This window comes from Balearica regulorum, chromosome Z (assembly GCF_011004875.1).
Source record: "Balearica regulorum gibbericeps isolate bBalReg1 chromosome Z, bBalReg1.pri, whole genome shotgun sequence".
Classification (NCBI taxonomy): Eukaryota; Metazoa; Chordata; class Aves; order Gruiformes; family Gruidae; genus Balearica; species Balearica regulorum.
This window is the reverse complement of record NC_046220.1, coordinates 87,469,733-87,477,890: the sequence shown is the minus strand read 5'-3', so window position 1 is coordinate 87,477,890 and position 8,158 is coordinate 87,469,733.

Here is an 8,158-nt window from a genome sequence, read left to right as displayed (position 1 = left end):
AAAAATGAGTGCAATGTGTTAGGTTTCGCATTTTTGCTGGGGAGGGGAGAACACTGAGACAGCTTATGGGATTTTTTTGTTTCTTTTTCCTATGAAAACTGCTAAAGCTTTTGCACAAAACCAGCTTGAGTCCGAAATGATCTGAAATGCTCTCGGCCCTCTTTGTGCGCGGGGAGTGCCCATAAAGGTCACCAGCCTCAGAAAGGTTCCACCCAGCCTCCTTCCCAAAGGCTCTCGGCTCTCGTGACAGGCTTAATTGTCACTCACTTGGTTCTCTCCCCTTGTCATGCCTTGTGTCGGCCCATGGACACGGTGTCACGGGCATAATCAGATTCTCAACGCTGCATGACATCAAGAGACAGTACAGAAGCGATGCCCCAGCAGCAGAACTGCTGTCTGCGCCAGTAGCTTCCTGCAGAACGTTTCTGCAAAATCTGTCCCTTCAGCCGTGTCCCGCGGCACGTGGCCCCGCGCGCCCAGCTGCGCAGCCTTGTAGTCCGGAGGTCAGCGCGAGGCGGCGGCTCCCTGCAGGCACGGCACGGTACCTGAGCTGAGGCTGCCACAGCTCCAGCCCCCTCTCAGTGGAGTTGCACAGTATGGTATTTGTAGGGGGCCCGATGCTCAGTCAGGAGCAGGTCTTTCAGTGGCTTCAGGGCTCCTGTTCGCTCTGATACAGCCCTCCTCAGGGTGGAGGGTGAGCTGGGGGGAGGGCTGATTCCCTGGTGCTCTTCTCTACGTGCTTTTTCTGTGTGATGCAGTGATTCCGGGTCACGGGTGACGGGCTTGTGATCGCAGCAAAACCAGACTGTTGGAAATACCTGACACAGCTCCTCCTAAAGTTGCCTCATTTGTACCTTTCAAGCCCACGATTTGTCATCTTTCTGTGGATCTGCTCTCCTTTGTGAGCGGGGAACGGCCCGTCTGCTCCTCCTCAAGCTGGCTGAGCAGAGCCACAGCGCCTGGGGTACGTTCGGGACAGCCACCACACCGCGCAGGAGCTGACCAACGGCACCGCTGATGCCTCCGCCTCTTCGCTTCCTGCCACTGCCTCGGCGTCACGCCTGGGGTTTGGGCCCCTCGCGGCCTCCTCTCCCCCACGAGTGCTCGGTGTCCCCCTGTCAGCAACTGGCTTGGGAAGGGCTGAGGGCAGCGGGACCCAAACGTCCCTGCCACCGGCCTCGCCTCTGCTCTGCCTGCTGGTGCCCACAGGCCGCTGCCCAGGCAGCAGCAGGGGTGGGGGTGAGGGCACGTGTTTGGGGGACAGTGGTAGTTTTCAGCAGCACTCTGTGCCTCCCCATCTTCCAGCAGCAGCAACTGGTGTGCCAGTGCTCTCTTTTGTGCCCATCCAGCTCCCGCCTTTCCCGTGGCAGCTCACCTGCCCCGTGGCTCAGCCGGGAAGGCCACGGTGGGCTCTGCCCGTGCCGCCAGCCAGCCTGGAGCCCCGTTGCCCGTCCCCAGGGCTGTGGCTCATGGCGAGACGTGACCATGTCTGCCCAAAAAAGTCACGCAGACGGAGCCCCGGAGAGGCCCTGCCGCTGCGTCCGCCACACGGAAGCACTGCAGAGCAGCACGGAGCAAAACACCGTCATTTATTCGAGTGCAGGCTCGCATTATCACTTTTTGATTAATCACAATAGTGATATTAATACCTGACAAATATCCTGTGAAGCAGGCAAATAGATTGCCTTGGGGGGTTATGGTAAGTGTAACCAATAAAGATTAATGTTTCTTGGGTGCTTCTGTGACGTGCACACAGGCATTGATGTGCTGATGTCGTCTTTGTGACGGTGACGTGGTGCACGTGCCTGCTGTGAGGTGTTTGCTGTCGTCTCCCCCAGATCCCTGGAGTAACTCCGTACAGATGCGAGGAGACGGGCCTGATGTATGGTTAAATCAAGAGCTCTGCTACTGCCTTCCTGGCCGGTGGTTGGTTCGCTTCTGGCACAGCTGAATGGAACGTCCTTAGAAAACAGGCTGGCCCCACTGAAACTGCTGCTGGAAGGGTCTGGGGGCTCCCCTAAAGCTGAGGCTCCCCTGCCTCAGCCTTCACTCAGGTGAGGTGAGCACGGAAAGGCAAGGGTGAAGATGGGGAGGGAGAGCAGGAACATCTCAAAAACCTTCCAGACTGAGGTATGACTCTGTTCCGAGAGCCACAGCCGTAAAGCGCTGGAGGGCTTAGAGGCTGACGGTAATTTCTTTATGGAGGAAAGGTCACATCGCTTCTGTGCCTTCCCAATACATTTTAATTCCTAAACAGTTTTGAGGTTTTTTTTTTCCCCAGAGTTTATCTGCAGCTCTTAATTTCTTGTCACCTCAGTGTCTTGAACTATTTATGACTTTTCCACGATCTCTTCTGTAACTGTATTACCTGGGAAGATCAGCAGCGTTGCAACAGCGACCAAGCTGGCTGCTGCTGATACTAGTCTCCTTTGCTATTTGCTTAACCTGCACTGAAGGATTGAGGCTAAAACACTGCTTAGGAAAACGAAAAAGAAATTACATACGTGATGGCACTTGACTACCTCCATCATAGCACCATATAAGATGATCTGGCCCCTGGTGACCGAGTTCACGGTATTTGAATATGAATCAATTCAGTCGATACGAATTTGGCCTCTGGCCGTAGAATCTGCTCTTTGATGCTTGTGCCTTGACTTTTATGAGTGTTTGGAAAGTGCTTGACATTACAGGAGTGGAGCACATCACGCGTGGGAAACATCTAAGTGAGGTAAACTGTCCGGAGCAATGCTGGTGCTGCCTGATGAAGAGATGTTTCTCTGCATATAAAGGGCTCTGCTCATTTTGCTAACAGCACCAGTATGCAAATGTAATGACCGAGTGATATTCTGAGACAGTAGCTCCTCCAATTACAGCCTGATTGCATTCGTCAGGGACTGCTCTGCATTCTAACTGAGAAAGTGACAGTCACTTAAACCAGGAAATATTGTTGTACTTGACCTTCATCAATATTAATCTGGCACACAGAGCTATGGCAATGTTAGCCAAGTGGTGGACGGACTCAGAGAGAGCAATACTTATAATGCGGGGCATCCATATCCCCGCCATCATATTAGAGTCATTGAATACAAAATAGCAGAATTTGAGAATATAAAAGAAACAAAGTGGATAAAAGCTTCTGCCAAATCACATTAGGGGGCATATCTGTGAAGGATACAATGCTCAGATTATTTTGCTAATAGTCACATTACTGGTCCAAATACATTTTTCCCTTCAAAGTAGAAACCAGGGGGTCAGAGAAGAAAACTGTAGTGCCTCCAGGTGATTTTCCCGATGACTTTGGGTCATTTCCAATGCTTTGCTTTACAGGTCTTTGCAAAACACCCGCCAGCAGCGGAGGAGGGCACGGTGCTTCAGCACGTGGCTCTGCTCTCACCCCTGGCTGTCGTCAGTCGTCCCGGATGATGTTTTCGGTGGAGATGCGAATGCGAGGTCTGCGCTGGGTGCCCGTGCGGCTTGCTGGAGGGCTCGCCACGGCCCAGCAGCTTCTGCAGTGAGGGCTGCCCTGTGAGGACAGGGTGGCCCTGTCCTGTTGGCAGCCCAGGTGGTCCTCTCCTCACTGCAAGGTGCCTCACTGCGATGCCCTCAAACGGACCATTTGGCCCCTGGGGACAAAAGCTCTCTTTTTTTCCAGCTATGAAGGAAACAACATTAAAAACAGTTTTTGTACAGTCACCGTTGAGGAGAAAATACAGTTTTTTTCAGAGGGATGAAGTGCTTAGGGAGGAGGCAAGAAGTGCTCCTTTTTTCACTCTCCTTCTGCATCCGCCTCGGGCTACAGGACCCAGTTTGGGTGCGCAGCTCGGGGATGTAGGTCGGGTACGCTTGGGCCTGCTATGTTTGCTATGTTCTGTTCTTATTTCTCTTTCTACTCCATTACCCACCCTTTGTCCTTCCGGGCGCCTAGACAGATAACCTTTTACTAATAATCTGAAATTCAAATACAAAGAATGGACTCCTGAACTGCCCTAATATTTGAGAAAGGTTTTAAAATAAAATAGGTTTTTCTGTGTCCCATTATTGGCCTGGCAGCTGCGTGTGTATGCCAGGTGTACTGAGAAAGGTAATATTAACAGAATGAAAAGGTCAGAGTTATATAAAAATCCTTTTAAAACTAAATAGACCTGCTGTACTGAATTCCCTACAGATACACAGAGGTTAAGAACTGAAGAACATTCAGGCCTTTGGCAGGTCAGGTTGTACATCTGTAAATGCCCTCCAGAAATAAAAAAAACCCAGACAAGTCTAGAAGTACAGCGACTGGGGTCAGCCAGATTCACCTTCTGCTGTACCTAACTCTGCAAAAAGGCCGGCTGGCCAAGACAAGGCTACGTACCTCCCTGAGCGGGCCACGACCAGCCCTGCGAATACCAGGGGTACCACGGAGCCAAGTGCCATACGTTACAGGTATGCAATACGTACATGCATCACGCCCAAAGTCTCTAAAGCCATCCTGCCCAGATCAGACCACAGGTTTGTCTAGCTCAAGCCCATCTCTGACAAAGCCCAAACCACTGGATGCCTGGAAGAGGCAGTAAGAACAGGGAGCTCCCAAGCCAGAGAAATTGGTTTTGTCTTTAAAGAGCCCTGAGTGGGTCTTTCTTCCAGGAATTTGTCCAATTACTTTTTGACTCACATAAGCTTTTAGGATCTGTAACGTCCCATTGCAGAGAGTTTCCCATCTTAACTAAATGTTTGATGAAGAAGCACTTCTGACCCCTCCACCTCATTTGGATGCTCCCCTTTCTCATGCAGGGAGCAGTCATTCCCTGTTCATCCCCACCACCACGGCTCTGGTAACCTCTGGCATATCTGCTTTGGCCATCCCTTACTCAGGCCGGTGAGCCATACCCCGTTTTGACAGCCCCCGTGCAGAAGTCCTCCCAGCATCTGTCCTTCCCTGTGCCTATCCCAGGTCTGCTCTGTCTTTTGAGGTGCTGGTGGGGAAGTCCAGCTGCATAAGGTATTCCATATGCAGGTGTTAATGGATGTATTTAGTGGTACACCTATGTTTTGTTTGTTTTCGTATTCCTGTCTTACCAATCTGTTTGCATTTTCAGTTGCTACTATGTGCTGGGCTGACAACTTCACAGCGCTAGCAATTGCCACGCCAAGTCTTCCTGATCAGCAACGGCTGCTCCAGGGTCTGCCATTTGTATGGAAACTCAGTCCCATTTGTTCACTTCTGAATCACATTGCAGTTTTCTACATTTCCTCTGATGTTTTTTCACCTTTTTCAGTACCGCGAAGTCCTTTTGCAGTGCTTTGCAATCATTTTTCATTTTTCCTCCCCTGTGTGGCTTAGTGTCATAAGCAGCCTTGTGACTCCCTTTTTCAGACTGTGTGTGAACAGTACAGCCCTCAACCCAGACTCCTCTGGGGATTAATTCAAGACTATCCTCCAGTGAATAGAAGTATTGTCACTTCAAGATGTGTGTGTACACACCCCTTGTCACTGAAGCACTTTGCTCTCTTCCTCTTGTATTCTTATGACGAATTCCTATTTCGGTTGGGTGACGAAGCAGTGCCAACAGCCCAACCAAACCTCGTTTGAGACCCTGTAGCTAAATTACGCTTTGTGCCACTGTATGTGCGAGGGTGAAAAGCAGGTTTCCACCTGCATGGAAGTCAACGGCCTCTGACCTTAGACTAGTTGCATTAAAACCATAGTCTAGTTAGCCCCGGCGTAGTAACTGCTGCCAGAGCCGGTCTGGCTCAAGATCGCATTATTCCAGGTTCTTGCAACGTGAACAAAGAAAGAAGCCCTACAGGGCAGACACGAGGTAAGCTGGTTTCTTGCATAGGTACTCCTCTATGAAAAGAAGAGATGGAGGAATCCTTCCAAAATGTTTGTATTTCCTATAAACACGTTTCTTACCCTTGCTGAAACCTTGATATTCATCATTTTCTGAGTTCCACTCTTTCTTTGTGTGACAGAGAATACGGCTTTTATTGGCTTTGAACTTTCTGTTCCTTGTGGGGCACGGTTCCCCTTGTCACATCGTGATGAGTCCTCCGCACCACCCACCGTGGCCATGCTCCAGCCTGTTCCTTCTGGCCACGCTTTCCTTTGAGCTGCAGCCTTCCCGTGGCTGTCCGCGGGCTGTCCCTCTGGCACAGGCAGCCAGCCTGGGCAAGCTGGGTGGCCGGAGAGAGGAACCACCGCCTGCCCGAGTGTGCCATCGCCTCTGTGCACTGTCCCCATGCCAGCACGTCCACGGCACCACGTGCTACAGAGTCCTAGCGGCGGCCAGGGCTCGCACCGGCGCAGCGCACGCCGTGGGGCCTGGGCACCGGTCCTGGCGCCAGCTGGCTGCGCCTGCCAGACGCCGGTGCCCTTGGTGCCGTCGCTGTGAATGCCCAGCGGCCGGGCTCAGCAGGAGGGGTGCGCCGCGCTCGCCTCTCCTCCGAGCCCCGGGGCCTGCTGTGCCGGCTTGCTTTTCCCATGGCAGAGCGTTTTGCTTCCTATGGGGCTGATTGCAGAGAATGAGGCAGCTCTGGCTGACCCGGTGTCCCACTTCTCCTTGCTCATTGTTCCTTCTGGCTGGTCTCACAGCCTTTCTCAAGGGCATTTTTGTTGCTGGCAAATTGAACGTTTTGGAAAGCGTCTCAGTACGGCCCTGTGCACAATGTGAAGGGCCGGCTCCATGCTGCCTCGCTGGGCTATTGTGAACTCCCACGCTGTCATTTTCTGTTGCTTTCCCACTGATCAGTGAGCGCGTGTCCCCGTCAAGATGCATTCAAAACTTTCCCGAGTGGTTTGTGGGGTTTTTTTCCACATGTACTACAGCCTCACCGGCTTGTTTCTGTGCCGGTTCCCGATGACCGCACGCATGCACAGCCCTGAAGACAACCCGAGCCGGGCAGCGTGGCAGCCGGGCACTGCAGGCAGGTCTGAGCCTCGTGGCGCAGGGGCTGCACCGATGGCTGCCTCCGGGCCAGGGCAGGCGCCGGCTGCGGCTCTCTGGCCAGGCAAACCTTCTCCTGCCCGGCCTGGCCCTGCCACCCTGCCTGCTCAGCCCGGCTGCGGGCGCTGCCCGGCGCCATCGGGACGTGCCGGGTGCCCAGGCTTCAGGCAGCTGAGTCTGAACAGGAGAGGTGGGACCCGCTGTGCCGCTGAGGAGCGCAGCTCCAGTCAAATCGTCACTGTGTCACCCGAATGGGTGGCAGCAGTCCTGGTCAGGCTGTTCCTCTGTAGCTGGATGCTTGGGAAGAGGTCTCAGTGAGCTCCCTTCCTTGCTGACGAGCAGAACCGATTGAACGAGAAGGCAGGCAATGGGAGGAGATATATATATATACACACACATATATACACCCCCCCGCCCTGTCAGGCACTGCCTCCATGGAGCTCAGAAACCCCTGCCGTTGCACAGGGTGAAGGAGTGAAGCAGGCCTGTGACCTGATGCTGACGCTTTGTTCTGCCTGCCTAGATGCTCCCTGAAGCCTTAATTAGTATTTCTGTTCTAGTCTGCTTGCTAGAGTTGATGTGCAATGCTAAGTACCTCTGTGTTCAGCCAAAAGAGTGGCTGCGAAACAGTGGAGGCTAAATGATCCCTTTCCAACCTCACAGAGAGATTTTATGAGGTTTAATCCATTACTGTTAAATCCTCAGAGGAAAGAAGGTGTAGAAAAAAGAAGTATTGTCATCATTGTAATTGACTGTCAGTGTCACAACATTAATTAAAAGAAAACAATTCAAATGTCAGATCTCATGTGAAAATATGTTTAAATATTTTCTTTATAGTTTACAAGAGGAAATAGTTCCCCTAGGCATGCAAACTCAGAGTTTTGCCTTTTCACTGGTGTCTCACGTTGCTTTACAGTGTGCTGTTCACCTCCAGGTCGTCAGGAAACCATCTTCCTGTTCGGACGACCTGACAGACTCGCAGCTCCACGTGTACAGTGCAGATCGGGGGCTGCCTGGTCTTCCGGGGCCCCGGGGTGTTTGCGACGGCAAAGGAGGCCCCGCACCTTGAGACACTCGGCGCTGGGAGGCTGCCGGCGGCGGGTGGCCGCTGCGTCGGCGTTCCCTCCCCAGGTCTCCCAGCCCTCTTTCCTCGCTGCTTCGGCCTGTCTGGTTTCCGTGCCAGAGCCCAGCTGCTGCTGGGGCTGGCACTTGGGGTTTGCTTGTTGCAGACG